A 16,131-nucleotide genomic window follows, 5' to 3' on the forward strand; every position below is an offset into this window, starting at 1 on the left:
AGTCCATCCTTACCAACATCCGCCCTCCCTCTTCCCACACACTCATGCGATCACTTGGTTGCTGGGCGAATGAAGAACTGAGCAGCGCCTTCACATCCAAACCCCGTAACTAACCTCTGCAAATTGGCTTCTGAGCCCATCGGTCTATACACAAGGCTCTCTCAAAGTCCAATAGCTTGTTTACAAACCCTATTCTCACATACCTGTGACTTCAAGCTCTCCTACAGATCCATATTTCTAAAATATATGCCACCAGTTGGGACCTCTCTCAAGCAACCATCTTGCAATCCTGCATTTCTAACCATCTTCTGGGCATTTCCACCTGCACATTCCAGTGCATCTCAAACTGAACCCATGTCTTTTTTAAGCAGTGTGCTCCTGCTCCTGGCTTCCCTGTGACATTAACATCCTCTCTACCTGTCCTGGGATGAAAACTTTTGAGTACACAATCCCCGCTTCGAAACCCCGTAGGGCTTCCAGCAGCTAGATCCAAACTCTGAAGCCTGGGGTTTAAGGCTCCTTCAGAGTCTGACCTACTCAGCCAGCCCCATGACAGAACTCCTGCCCCTGCATTCCTGAGCACTTTCCCACGGCCATACTTAGGCCCACACCACTCTTCCTCTAGGAACACCCTCCCTAACCCACTTTCCACCTCTTGAAACTTTGACCTTGCCTCAAATGCCAACTCCTCTAGGAAGCAAACCTTCCTAAAGCCCCCACTTCTTCCTTGGAACTCCTACAGCACTTGGTTTAAGTTCAGTGACCTCACCCTAGCCCACCTACGTTCTTCCTTATAGAACAATTTTACTAATAATATCTCATGTAAGTACACCAACGGATACTTTGCAAACCACTTTCACATACTTTCTATCACAAGTGTTACTTCCTGTCTCGAGTCTCATACCATAAGCTCCTAGAGGGCAGGAGTCATGTTTTGCTTACCTCTGTCACCTCACTGCCAGGCAGAAGCCAAGGCACAAGGTATGTGTGCAGTGTACTTCCTTGAAACAAATGGGTAAAGGCACACTCTTGAGGCAGAGTGGGGAAAGTGGATGACAATTTTTCCAGCAGTTCTTCCCCCTAGGACTGGCCCAGAGCAAAGTCAGGATGCCAGGACACTTTCTCTTCCAGCTCACCCCAGGACCACTTGAGGGTTCTTATTTTATTCATGGGTTATCATCCTTTATCGTCATTAGTTACCTGGCATATTGTCTTCGATTTGGCCAGTGAGAGCCCCTTTAGGTGGCCCTCTGTCCTTTGACATGTCACCATCGTTCTGGAAGCAGTCCTTACTATTTGGCACAATCAGATGTTCCAGGCTCATCTTGTACTTTCCCTATCCCAGCCCTACAAGTATTCATTTCTCTAAGGAGTCCTAGATCCTTTTATTGGAGAATGATATTTATAAACCAATCTGTGTACAAAGTGTGCTCACTGCAACTGGAGCATGTTATTTCCAGGCCCTCTCAGTGGACAGAGCTAGGAAACAGATGTATGTCACACACACATCTGTCTGTATGTATATAAATACATATATTTACATACACATGCCCACCCACTTAGCTATCTAGACATTCCCTCTCTCTCTCCCCCTCTATCTACCTACTTACCAATCTAGTCCATGCCAGTACCTATGGTTTCAGCCCAGCACACGTGGTTTATTTGCTTTTCCCTCCTTTCTGTGTTCATAGCTCCCTCCTCTCACAAGTGAAAAACTTGATTCTCATTATTAACAACATATTTACTAATACGCTTAGTCCTGGAATGCACAGGAAGTACTTTGAGAATTGATAATCCATATGAAAAAGAAATCTACTCAATATTTGTTTATAGTTCTTGTTTTCCCTTAGCCTGAAGGCATTTAGTCCAAATGCTGTGTATAAAAGTTACCCGAGGTAGTTCCTTTCCAGCCCCTTCTCTCTAAAGACTTTGAACTATCCGCTTGGCACCATATCTCATTTCTGTATTTGTCACAACTGGCTCTTCAGGTACAGAGCCTCCCAGGAGTACCAGAGCAGTAGATCCCCTTCTCCATGGGTCTTCTACGCTGGGCTGAGGCCGCTCCCTCCCTCCTTCATTAGGCTTCCCTCCTCCCTCCTCTTGCCAGTTCCAGAAATGTCCTCACTCATGCCTCCTCCTATTCTCTTTGTGACTAAGATTTATTCCTTTTCTTTTTAAGGAGTCCTTTGCTATCATTTCAATGGGATCCTGGGAAGGAGAAAAGATGCCTTATGTTCCCATTCTGTTGGCTGTCCCCAACCCTCCAGGGACTCTAGAGTCAGGAAGATCTACCTTTATAAACTGTGAAACATGGGCACACTCCTTGACCTCTGTGTTTCTCAGATTCCTCCTCTAGGATGTGAGGGTGAGAAGCCATACATCACATGGATTTAGTGAGGACTGAACTAGACCTTACATATAAAGTGGCTGACACAGTGCCTGGCACCGTGGGCAGTAAATGATACCTGTCATTGTCATCTGACTGACACCTGGGTGCAATTCTCACTGATTGGCCACTTACTTATTTGCTTCCTCATCCCGGACCTACTAAGTGCTGGGCATAGTGGAGTCCCCGAGCATAAAAGGGGCAGGGAGGTCTCAGTTCCCATTATGGTCACCCCAACTGCCAGTCTCTGAGCTGGCAGTGTTTTTGGCAAGATGCTGCTTCTCCAGGCTTGGTTTCCTTCAGTCCCAGGATGAGCTTTTGGTCTGGGAGTTTTAAACTTCTTTCATGGCCTGGAGTCAAATGGTCTGTTGGGAGAGCTTCCCCCCAGCTGTGTGTCAGTGTGCCTCTGCTGGGCACCACTTTTATGCTGAGGACATATGATTGTCTCTGATGGTAATGAGTGATGAGCTGAAGACTGGTAGAGTGAGGCCAAATCCCTGTGTGGCTCCAGGAACGAGGATAAAAATAGCCCAAGTAATTGCTCATGCTCTTTTAAGGATTAAAAGTCAGCTTTCAGGCAAGCTGTGAAGCTCCGTGACCAGGACAGCAAGGGACACGGTTCCTTTTTTAGAGGTTTGGTCAGAACTCCCTGTGTACTGCTGGCTCCTGGACTTCTGTGATGCTATTCTCACTTGAGTAAGGGGGTCACCTTCACTAGTCTACACTCCATGGGGGCAGGGATGCATCTGAGGTGTCCCTACCCAGGGATGGGTCTGAAGTGTCCCTGGTGTGGGTCTGGCACACCAAAGGTGCTCAATAAACATTTTTAAATGAATTTATGAGCTGTGAAAAGGTTATATTTTAAAAATAGCCTTTAGAATAAGATCTGTAGTTGAGTCAATAGTAATGCACTGATGACAACTTCCAGGTCTTCACATTGTACAACAGCCATACAAGATGTCAACACTGGAGGAAGCTGGGTAAAGGGTACATAGGACTCTTTGTACTATTTTTGCAACTTCCTGTGTGTCTGTAATTATTCCAAAATAAAAAATAAAAGCAACAAAAATAACCTTTAGTTACGCTCGTGTCAATACTCTTTGACACTTGGAGGAAGCCGCACTGATAGAAAGTTGAATTGATTAAATCCCTGTTCATAGCAAGGCTTTTATTTCATTATTATTTTTGAATGTCAACATATGATTTATTCATATGATTCAAATTTTTGAATATGTAAATGAGGTCTACAGTGGATATTCTCTGCCCCAGCCACTCTGTTTCCCTCCCCATTGGCAACTGTTGTTATTTGTTTCTTGGGCTAATTTTCCTGAGATTGTGTGCACACATACACACATGTACTTGTGAATATGTATGTGTGAACATAAGTATATTTGTGCACGTGTATATTTATATACTGTTCTGTTATTTTATTTTCCCACTTTACCATATCTTGGAGGTTTTTAATATCACTATACAATGAGCTTCCTTGTCGTCTGTTATGGCTGTACCACATCATCTTTTTTTTAGAGAGAGGGAGGGGGGAGAGGCAAAGGGAGAGGGAGAGAGAGAATCTTAAGCAAGCTCCATGCCCAGCATGGAGCCAGGTGTGGGGCTTAATATCATGACCCCGAGATCATGACCTGAACTGAAATCAAGAGTCGGATGCTTAACCAACCAAGCCACCCAGGTCCCCCTGTACCCCTACATCTTTTATGGCCCCTATTGATGGACATTCATGTTGTTTCCAATCCTATTGCTTTTATAGACAAAGCTGTAATGAATAATCTTGTTCACTTGTCACTTCCCAAGTGTGTTTATAGAATAAATTCCTAGAGGTGGAATTGGGTCAAAAGGTGGATTTTTTTTTATATAAGCCTTATAATAATAAGGCTAAGATTATAGCCTTATAATCTTGAGAAGGCTAAATTGTCTTCTATAGAGCTTGCTCCATATTACACATCCACCAGTAATGTGTTTTATAAAATGCTTGTATTAATGCAGTGATTTTGAAAGGTATTTATTTGTGAGACTGGTGAAAGCTACGGACCTGGACCCAAGAGAAACACAAATCATACAGTGTTTCACATACAATTTCAGTTGGCTCAGAAACTCCTGAGAGATATCCATGAACCCTAGTTTAAGACACCCTGGCTGAGGGAGAAAGAGCTTTAGGGCCAACCCACCTAAGTTCACCCCTTAACTCTACCATTTCCCAGCTGTGGAATGTCAGGCTTTCACCTCTTCATGTCTCAGTTTCTTTTTGGAAGGAAAAGTACAATAATCCTATTTCACAGAGCAATTGTGAGGATACATACATACTTTCGTGTAGAGCATCTAATGCAGAGGCTGGAATATAGCAGGTGCTCAGTGGATGGCTTGTATACACACCCACACCTTGCTCCCACACACACCCTCATGTGTACACAATGCCTTCCATTCCTTTTCAACCTAAGTTTCTAGTTGTCTCTGGAGCAACTCCTGCTAGAGTCACAAGATCAACCCTTAGAGCATCATTCCCCAAAGTGGGGTCCTTAGACCAACTGCATAAGAGTCACCTGAGGGCCTTAATTAAAATGCAGATTCCTGGGTCCCTCTGTAGATCCATGGAGTTAGAACTTTTGGAAGAGGGGTTTAAGGAGCTTCATGCTTGGGGATTCTCATACACAATGAAGTTAGAGAAACAGTACTGTACAGTTTGATAAATTCCTTCTAGTCCCTATACCTGAAATTCTAGTAGTTACCACGATGTGGCTTTGTTAGTGGCAGCCTATACCCATCAAATGGATAGGTGTAGACACCTGAGAGAAAGCAGGACTAGTACGTGGGACAGTTTCTTCTGGTTCCATCTACAAAAATACTATTATTTATGGGTGTAACAGACAGCATGAACCCTATTCTCGTCAGGAATCTTTGTCATAATACCCAGGGAGACCAGGACTAGATGCCTATGGTAAGGATTGGGGTGGAGGCCCAGGGTGTCAGGTTTGGTGGAGAAAGGCTGCCATGGCTGGGGTGGCTGACCCATGGCCAGGAGCTGGGAATAGGACTGTATAAAGCCAGACAGTGGGCACCGGGAGGGCTTGAGGGCACAGGCTTTGAAGCACCAATCTCTATAACTCTCAGAACTGGTGGATGATTTCTGGGGTGGCAAGTGATGGTCTAGGGCTGGAGTTGCCAGATTTAGCAAATAAAAATACATGACGTGCAGTTCAATTAGAATTTCAGATAATTTCAGGGGCGCCTGGGTGGCTCAGTCGTTAAGCGTCTGCCTTCGGCTCGGGTCATGATCCCAGGGTCCTGGGATCGAGCCCCGCATTGGGCTCCCTGCTCGGCAGGAGGCCTGCTTCTCCCTCTCCCACTCCCCCTGCTCGTGTTCCCTCTCTCGCTGTGTCTCTCTCTGTTAAATAAATAAATAAAATCTTTAAAAAAAAGAATTTCAGATAATTTCAAATATCATATATATAACAAGTATGTCCTGTACAATATTTGGGACATACTTACACTACAAAAGTTATATGCTGTTTATCTGAAATTCAGATTTAAGTGGGGTGTCTTGTATTTTATCTGGCAACCCTACCCAGGGCTTTTCTGAGCTGCCTCTAACCTCAGAAGAGGGCTGGAGCCCCCATGTGACTTGCACAGAATCTAGAGCTCTGTGACTTTGGCCCAAGGTGGGCACTGCACCCAAGGTGGGTGAGTAGTAAGTAGGGTCGGCATGTGGACTTCCAGGAGGGAGACAGCCTGTTCTTGCCTGTGTCTGGGCAGGGGCAGGAAATGAATATGTGCTGATCAATGGAATGAGATGCTGGGACCGTGCTAAGCCTTCACTATGGTCTCCTTTAGGCCCCCTGCAACTCTTTGAGTTAAGTGTTATTGCTGTTATCCCTGTCTTAGAGATGAGGAGACTAGAACTCCACAAAGCAAAGACCACAGGACTGCTGAGTGCGGCAGCAAGGATTGAAGCCCCTGGGGCTGTTGCCAGGTCTGGGATTAGCTGAACCTCCTAGGCCCTTCTCTCTGGTAATCCCAAGGGTTTAAGGTGGGAGCAGCCCCGGCCCATGAATCCCCGGGACAGGAAGTGTTCCCACTTTCTCCTGGCCTGCAGCCAGGGTCTTGTCCAGCCTCACATGCTTGCTGGGGATTCCAGGCTGGGAGGCAGATCTGCAGTTTCTTTGGTCCCCGTCTGGCCAGGAAAGTGCCCAGTGATGCGGGCTGCCCATGGGCACTGCCATCCACTGTGTGGGTGCCCATGGGAGGTACTCAGGGCAAGCTCCTGCCTCACAGGCCCACCCTGCCCTGAGCTCTGGGGCTGGCCTGGTCAGCTTCCCCTGCTGTTAGCCCCCTGAGTGGGGCCAGAGGGGGCTCTCCGAGGAGCTCCAGGCTCCAAGTCCCAGCCCCTCTAGGAGGAGGCGGTGGCTGAGGCTCAGCAGCCAGAGGCTTCTCAGCTCGGAGCTCCAGAGCCAAATGTAACATTGACCTTAAATGGTAAAAGCTCCCCAGAGTGAAGAGAGGCTGGCCAGAGGAGGAAAGGGGAATAACTCAGTTTTAGGTAAGTCATTGCTATATCTAAGAATAACCTGCTCTTCAGCTGGGACGCGAGGGAACCCTTCTCCTCCTTAAAGGTACAGGGTGCTGGGATGGGGGCGCTTGACTTTAACTTTCAGGGGAGTTGGCTTTGTTGGGTGCCATTTCAGCTGAGTGTTTTTATTGTTGCTGTCATGATTTTTAAATAAGAAGTGAATCTTGCCAGTCCTAACTTAACTAAACTGTGCTCTGTCTGCTGCTGTTGGAGGAAAGCATGCACAGGCTAGGGTGAAAATGTGGGATCTGACTGGAGAGCTCACCCCCAGATTTCCTGTGCACCCCTCTAGGGAATAGTGGGTCCTCAGCTTATGTAAGCCCTCTGGGCAGTGCTTTCTCCCCATTGCCTGCTGCCCCTTTCCCAGCTCGGCTCTGTGCTTACTTGTGCCTCCCTCTGCCCCCCCCCAACCCTGTGCCGCAGCCCGGTCCACTTTGGACCCTATGTGGGCCCAGCCCTGTCTCCATTCTTGACTTGCCCCTGTTTCTGTCCCTGCCCCTCCTGTCCTGTGTTTTCTGGTCACAGCCCCTGTTTTCAACTCTGTCTCTATCTCTCCTTTTGTGTCCAGCTTTGCCCCCTGTGCCCTTTCCTTCCTCCATTGAGGGAGTACCTGTGCCCAACCTGTGTCCCTAGCCATGCTCACCTCCAGGAGCTCGGTGTCAAAGCTATCCTAAAATAAACGGCACTCAGGCTGGCTTTCTCCAAAGAAGAGGCCGGGGCGCAGAGGGCAGAGAAAGGCCTAGCTGTCTTGCTCCCTCCTGCCCAGGAAATGTTTGTGAAATCCTGGAGATGCTCTGCAGTTTAAGTCAACAGAGTACAGGGTTTGGGACCTGTGGCCAGTGCTCCTGCCTCCCAGAGCTCAGCAGCTGGTGTCCTCTTAACACTCTCAGGCTGCTCTTTGGGGGTCTGGTGGGTGGGAGGAGTAAAGCAGCCTACGGGCTTGTCTGAACTGGGTCTCCTGCAGGGGAAAGGAGGAAGCTTCCCAGAACTGTTCTGGCTGGAAACACTAGGGAGTCAGAGTCTCCGAAGGGTTCCACCATCCCCACCAGGGGGCAATGACATGCTGGTGAGACAGCTGGGGTTAACTCCCCTGCAACCTCACCCAGTCCTTTTCCGGGGAGGAAACACAGGTTGAATGACTTGCCTAAGGTCAGACCACTAAGGAAGAGCAGTTTCTAGGACTCGAACCCAAGTCTGACTCTAATGGCTGAGTCAACATAGTTGTGAGTGAGAGGGTACTCTTGCTTCTTGTGATTTCTGACCAAACGGACAATACAGTTGTCACTGTCATGTTTGGTTATCCTTGATACAGTGGTGTGTGTGTGTGTGTGTGTGTGTGTGTGTTGGGGGTGACTATATTCACAGCTAATATAACTTTCTTTATGCTTCTAGTCAGTGGGACATTCCTGCCTACTCTCAAAGGTCATCTGGGAGATACAATCAGGTGCTAATTCCTACAACACGATCAATGATCCCATAAACATGTTTTCTGGAAGAAGAAAAAAAATAGCAAGCACACCATTCTTAACGTGCATCGAACCCTGTTCTAAGCACTTCCCATATAGTAATTCAGCATCCACACCCCTCTAGGGTAGGGATTATTGTTACGTCCTCATCTTGTAGGTGGCGACATTTTAGCATAGAGAGGTCACACAGCTGGTGAGAGGTGGCACTGGCATTTGACCCCAGGCAGCCTGTCTCTGGAGGCTCTGCTCCTAACCACCATGCTCTGTTCATCTCCAGTTGGTACCACGTCCGAGAGGGCAGTGGGGGAAGCACTGACTGTCTGTCGATGCTCTGCCTAAGGCTTTCCACACGGGATTTCTTGTGCTCTCCTCAGTAATGCTGTGAGGGTGGTATCTTAACCAGTTTTACAGGGAGGACACGAGGACTAGGGGATGTTAAATGACTTGTCCAAGGTCACCCAGCCACCAAATGACGGAGCAGGGGAATTTAGTCTTGGATGAGGATAATTAATGCCTTCTTCTTGGCACCGATTGTCAGGGGGACCAGTGGGCTCATAGCTTCAGGATGAGGGGTTCTGAGTCTCTGTGAGAGGAAGCTGGATGCCTGGCCTGATGGGCTGAACTACAAGTATGGTTCTCAGCTTCTCAAATGGCCCTGCCTCCTTTGCCCAAGTCTTGGTAATGAAGGTGGATGGATGCAGCTCACACCTCCAGCAGGGGTGGAGACTGAGCCCTGTGAGGGCAGAGACATTGTCTCATTCTCCACTGTGTGTCCTGCATCCAGAATGATGCTGGGAGGTACTGAGTGTTCAGGATCAATTTGTTTTCCTTATGAAGAAATGGACATAATGCTCACAAGTGTATTGCAGTTAAACAGGGCCCTCGTTTATTGTGTATGTATACCTGATGATCAGATTCTTTGAGGCTGGCAAGTGCAGGTCTCAAGTTAGCCATCTCCCCCCACCCTGCCATCTCTTCTGGGTGTTCCATGGGGCCACTGGGCTGCCTCTCAGCCATCCTCTCTGTGGTTCAGCAGTCATCTGACGGGTTCTGACTGAGGAGGAGCAGAGACCTGGATGGGTGGTAGAGGAGAGATTTTGCCCCTGCCACTAGGGAAGCTCTTGGAATTAGTGGGAGGGAGATAGAGAACTGAGTTCTTGTGTAGTGAATGTACAAATGGATATAAATTGAGCCCCGCTTGAGGTCCTTGTGCTGGGATCTGTCCTGGAACGTTATTTCACTTAATCCTTGTGATAGAGATGAGGCCACTGTAGTGGAAAGAGGTATAGCGATGTGCCCAAGGCCACGCAGCTGGTAGGTGGTGAGCAGGCATTCCAGCTCAGGCTGCTTGGGTCCAAAGCGGGGACTTCCTGTGTTAGATGCCACCCTGCCTCTAGTTAGTAACACGCGTCTTGGGGAAGTTATTGAGTACCACAGTCCAAATTATAGAAAAATCAAGAAAAGGGGGAAAGGGATATTGTGTTTGCCCTATAGGCCCTGGAGGCCAGAGCCTGAGGTTCAGGGGACAGCTCAGGGCAGCCTCACTAGATGGGATGCAGAGGCAACAGAAGCCCGTGACCTTGGACAAGTCCTGCCTTCTCTGCAAGGGCCTTCTCTAGAGGAGAAGGAAAGCAGGTGACAGCCAGTCAGCCAGTCAGCCAGAAAACCTCCCTCCCAGTGGGCCACAGCTGTAAAAAACAATTTTCAAAGGCTGGGGTTAATCAGTTCTGGTTACTTTCTTCCTAGTACTTTTTATATGTATAATTTTTATTCCACTTCTTTCCCTGGTAATAAAAGTAATATATGTTCTGTGCTAAAATTTCTTAGAAAATATAGAAATAGATATAAATAAGAAATACAGAAGTAAATGTGAAGAATTAAAAAATCCCTCCAGAATCCTGTCACTCAGAGATAAATATTGGTTTGTTTTTTGTTTTTTGTTTTTTGTTTTTAAGGATTTTACCCATTTATTTGACAGAGAGAGAGAGCACAAGCAGGGGGCACAGGAGAGGGAGAAGCAGGCTCCCCACTGAGCAGGGAGCCTGACGCGGGGCTTAATCCCAGGACCCCGGGATCATGACCTGAGCCGAAGGCAGACGCTTAACTGACTGAGCCAACCAGGTGCCCCAAATATTGTTAATATTACAGTGTATTTCTTTATCTTTCTCTGTATTTTATAAAACTAAGGTCTTACTATATGTGATTTTCTAGTCCGCTTAAACAAATTTTTTTTAAGATTTTATTTATTTTTTTGAGAGAAAGAGAGAGAGCACACAGGAGGGGGTGGGGTGGGGAGGGGCAGAGGGAGAGGGAGAAGTAGACTCCCCGCTGAGCAGGGAGACTGACAACGTGGGGCTCTATCCCAGGACCCTGGGATCATGACCCGAGCTGAAGGCAGATGCTTAACTGAGCCACCCAGGCGCCCCCGCTTTAAAAATTTTTAAAGACTTTATTTTCCTAGGGCAGTTTTAGGTTCACAGCAGGAAGGAAGGTACACAGATTTCCCACATACCCCCTGCTTCACACATGCACAGCCTCCCCCATTAGTAACACCCCCTACCAGAGTGGTTCATTTGTTAAAACTGGTGAATCTATACTGACACATCATTGTGACCCCAAATCCATAATTTACCTTCAGGTTCTCTCTTGGTGTTGTTCATTCTATGGGTTTAGGCAAATGTATAAGGATATGTATCCACCATTATAGTACCATGCAGAGTAGCTTCACTGCCCCAAAGACCCCCTGTGCTCCAGCTACACACCCTTCCTCCCAAGCCCCGGTCTTAGCAACCACCAATCTTTTTACTTTCTCCATAGTTCGGCCTTTTCCAGAATGTCAGATAGTTGGAATCACACAGTATGTGGCCTTTTCAGGCTGGCTTCTTTCACTTAGCAACGTGCATTTGAGTCTCTTCCATGTCTTTTCATGGCTTGCTAACTCATTTCTTTTTAGCACTGGATAATATTCTGCTGTCCTGATGTACTACAGTTTATTTATCCACTCACTGAGGACATCTTAGTCTGCTTTTTTTTTTTTTTTAAACCGGACGTTCTATCACGATCATTTTTCCCTCTCATTAAAGATACTTCAAAACACGATGTTTTGATGGTTGTATAATACAGAGTAATTTTAGCTGTGCCATGGTTTAATCATCGTTTCTCTTGTTGGGCATGTACAAATGTGGTTTTTCTTTGGGGACAGTCCCACTGGCACACACATGATGGCTTTTCTGTACATGTATGACATTTGGAAACTCAGGTGGGCTTGTGTGGTGGGGCCCAAGGTGTGGCTTATTCTGCAAGATGATAGTAAGTGGGATACTGACTCAGCCCGAAACACATGAACTCACATCACAAGAATGTTATTCCCTTGTCAGCTATTTCTAGTCCTTCCACGAAGAAGAAAGCCTCGATCTGAGGCTTACAGGACTTTCAGCACTAAAACCAGAAGTCCGAGGCCACTCAGGACAAGTTGTTCACCCTGGCTTGAACCGAGTGTGCCTTCAACATCTTTCAGACCCTGGCCTGTCTCCCTTCCTGACAAAATGAGAGCAAGCCTACATCAGGCAATAGCTCATATTTAGTAAGTGTTTTTACTTAATTTATTTTTAAAATCCTCTCTTTGTGGTATAAGTGGTAGATTTTTCCCTTTATGGTAGGGATATAAAGTGTCCTTTTTGGATAAATGTAATGACAAGGGCAGCTGACACTTACTGAGCACCTATTTTGTGCTGGGTGCTGTTCTAAGCCTTTACTGGCAGTTCCTCATTTCGTCCACCCGGCAACCCCCTGAAGTAGTTACCATGATTATCCCTGTTATACAGATTAGGAAACTGAGGCACAGAGAGGGCAAGGCGCTTGTCTAGCAACACAAAGCTGGTAAACGGCAGAGTCGGGATTTCAACCCTGGTTTTCTGGCTTATTGCTAAGGCAAATTAAAGAATGTTAAATCAATCAATGTATAGGTGGCACACGGACATGGCAAAAAATGTGAGGGTAGTGGGCAGGTGACTCAAGCTTAGGAAACACTGGCGTGGAGGAAATCGGGGTTCTAGGAGCAGGGGGTACCAATGAATGCAGGATGTGGGGGATGAGATCATACCTTGCTCACAGTGAGGCTGCAGGCTGGCAGGCAGTGCAGAGGGCATGGCAGCTGCCCTGGGAAGGGACACACAGAACCACACGGACTTCTGCCACTGACAGGCTAACTGGGAGGATGTTTACAGAAGGCCCAAGGTTTCTAGTTCATCAGAAGGAGAGAAAGCCTGAAGACACCCTTGATGTTGCTTATACACGTGTGGTCAAGAGTGCTGGCCCCCAGTCAGGAGGTGGGCTCAACGTCGACCACGTCTTCCCTCAATATCAGAGTGGGAGATGTCATCTCGAGCTAGAAGCAGCACTGTGTTCTGGTGGAAAGTGCAGCCCCTGGAGTGATCGCCGTGGCAAAAAATGTGAGGGTAGTGACTGATAAGGCTGGTATTAGAGAATGGGACTTATACTGGAAGGCAAGTAGGCTTTCTTTATTATTATTATTTTTTAAAAATTTAATTCCAGTTTAATTAACATATAGTGTTATATTAATTTCAGGTGTACACCCCACCCATCCTTCCACCCTCCTCCCCTCTGGTAACCACCAGTTTGTTCTCTATAGCTAAGAGTCTGTTTCTTGGTTTGTCTCTTTTTTTTTTTTTGGTTGTTTTGTTTCTTAAATTCCATGTATGAGTGAAATCCTATGGTATTTGTCTTTCTCTGACTGACTTATTTCACTTACCATTATTCTCTCTAGATCCGTCCATGTTGTTGTAAATGGTAAGATTTCATTCTCATTTATGGCTGAGTAGTATCCCACTATATATATGTATATCGCATCTTCTTTATCAGTTGATGGACACTTGGGCCCTTTCTATAATTTGGCTATTATAAATAATGCTGCTATACACATAGGGGTGCATATATCTTTTCAGATTAGTGTTTTTGTATTCTTTGGGTAAATACCCACTTGTGGATCATATGGTAATTCTGTTTTTAAGAATTTTCCATACCATTTTCCCTCATGCAATCCCACCAACAGTGCCTGAGGGTTCCTTTTGCTCCATATCCTTGCCAACACTTGTTTCTTGAGTTTTTGATTTTAGGCATTCTGACAGGTGTAAGGTGATATTTCATTGTGGGTTTGATTTGCATTCCCCTGATGTTAAACATCTTTTCACATGTCTGTTGGCCATCTGTATGTCTTCTTTGGAGAAACGTCTGTTCGTGTCTTCTGCTTATTTTTTTTTTAAAGATTTTATTTATTTATTTGAGAGAGAGAGAATGAGAGACAGAGAGCACGAGAGGGAAGAGGGCAGAGGGAGAAGCAGACCCCCTGCTGAGCAGGGAGCCCGATGCGGGACTCGATCCCAGGACTCCAGGATCATGACCTGAGCCGAAGGCAGTCGCTTAACCAACTGAGCCACCCAGGCGCCCTCTTCTGCTCATTTTTAAGTTAGATTATATGGGGTTTTCTGGTGTTGAGTTGTATAAGTTCTTTATATATTTTGCATACTAACCCTTCATTGAATATGTCATTTGCAAATATTTTCTCCCATTCAGTAGGTTGCTTTTCAGTTTTGTCAATTTTTTCCTTCACTGTGCAGATAATTTTTATTTTGATGAAGTCCCAATAGTTTCTTTTTGCTTTTGATTCCCTTGCCTCAGGAGACATATCTGGAAAAATCTTGCTATGGCCGATATCAGAAAAATTATTGCCTGTGTTCTCTTCTAGGATTTTTATGGTTTCAGGTTTCACATTTAGGTCTTTAATCCATTTTGAGCTTATTTTTGTGTATGGTGTTAGAAAGTGGTCCAGTTTCATTCTTTCTTTTTAAAATTCTATTTCATTAATATATACTGTATTATTAATTTCAGGGATAGAATTTAGTGATTTGTCATGTGCATATAATACCCAGTGCTCATTACATCAAGTGCCCATCACTCAGTTACCCCATCCCCCTACCCACCTCCCCTCCAGAAACCCTCAGTTTGTTTCCTAGAGTTAAGAGTCTCTTGTGGTTTGTCTTCCTCTCTTTTTTTTCTTATTTTTCCTCCCCTTCCCCTATGTTCATCTGTTTTGTTTTTTAAATTCCACATATGAGTGAAGTTATATGGTGCTTGTCTTTCTCTGACTGGCTTATTCCATTTAGCATAATACTCTGTAGTTCCATCCATGTTGTTGCAAATGGCAAGATTTCATTCTTTTTGATGGCTGAATAATATTCCATTTGCATGTGGCTTTCCAGTTTTTCCAACACCATTTTTTGAAGAGACTATCTTTTTTCCATTGCATATTCTTACCTTCTTTGTCAAAGAAGTAGGCTTTTTAAAGTTAAGCCAATTTACCCCATCCCTATGGAGTGCCCTCTAGTGGAGGCAGGCCCCCCTGCAGGCAGCACATTCCCAAGAGAAAGGGACGAGGAAAGGGCTGAGCTAGTCAGGTTGACCTTTGTCAGAACTCACTATCAGATAGCCATTCTCCTGGCAGGTGGAGGTCTTCTCACGTGAATGAAACAATCATGTAGGAGAAGCATTATGCCCCTAACGGTCCCACAGTGAGGGCCTAGCCCAAGCCCTGTTGCAAAGCTGGTCTCTCAGGTGATGTACATTTGGCAGATGTGTCACACTCTAGTAACAGGTAGGGAGCTTTCAGGTTATAGGGGCTGCCACATAGTCCCAAGAGGGTGGACATCCCAGCTCCTCCCTTTTCCCCAGGGATGGAAAGGATGGAATGCCATCCTTTCTCTTCACGAGTTGCTCAGTGGGCACCTGTTTGAAAAACAGTCCTTCTGTGGACAAGACAAGCAACCAACTAGAAGTGTGTGGTGTGAATTTGGTTTCATGCAAGTTCCATCTAGGCAGCTCCAGTCAGAGAGCAAATGACCTCCTAATCACCCCTTCCTCTGGGATACTTTCTATAGATAGACAATGAAAGGAGGGGTTCAGAACTACCATTGTTTGAGCATGCTGTTCATGCCAGGCATTTTATATATACTATCTTGTTAAACTCAGACCATAACCATCTAAGGGAGATATTTGTGAGCAACCAACTCAGGCGACTTATTCAAGACAACTAAGAGTAACTAGTAAGTAAAGAAAGGGGAATAAATTAAAAAGCCATCAAACCCCTAATCCACAGCAACTTCCATCTGTCTGGCTCATACACCCAGGCCATAGGGCAGAATAAGAATGTCCAGCCCCTGTCCCTGCTCCTATAGTTGGAGCCCAGGAGGTCCTGGCACTGCTGCTTAGAGCAGAGGCTCTGAGCTTTGGGGCAAGAGTCTGGGCAGCTACTCTATTTAGCCTTCTCTGTTTTGTATCTCTCTTTTGTCTTCTTTCAGTATGTGACAATCTTGATCAGGTCTCATAACCTTGTCTATGGGCAAGCCCCTTCTTCTAGTAGGAAAATACAAGTTTAGAATCTCTATTGCAAGAAATGCCATGTCCTACACTCTGCGACTCACCAAGGCTTGTGCCCTAAAAGATCACAGATCCTGCCATGATCACCCAGTCTGCCTCAGAGGCAGTGTTTGGTAGTGGTTGGGACCTCAGCTTCTCAAATCAAATGACCTGAATTCGAGTCTCAGCCTTGCAACCTTCTGCCTGACCTTGGGCAAATGATCTAACCTCTTCTTACTTTCCTGATGTATAAAATAGGGCTGACAATG

General features: G+C 46.0%; 1 protein-coding gene across 1 annotated transcript in view; it reads left to right on the forward strand.

Moving 5' to 3' along the window:
* Nucleotides 1–6,894: 6,894 nt before the first annotated feature.
* The window catches only part of IRAG1 (inositol 1,4,5-triphosphate receptor associated 1), a 125,649-nt gene continuing 116,412 nt past the window's right edge, over nt 6,895–16,131 (forward strand). The window contains exon 1 of the mRNA XM_034995155.1: nt 6,895–7,008. The gene's annotated coding sequence lies outside the window, so the exon portion shown is untranslated. The remainder of the gene's footprint in view (nt 7,009–16,131) is intronic.

This window comes from Mirounga leonina, unplaced genomic scaffold (assembly GCF_011800145.1).
Source record: "Mirounga leonina isolate KUSES-001 unplaced genomic scaffold, KU_Mleo_1.0 Mir_92, whole genome shotgun sequence".
NCBI classification, from domain to species: Eukaryota; Metazoa; Chordata; class Mammalia; order Carnivora; family Phocidae; genus Mirounga; species Mirounga leonina.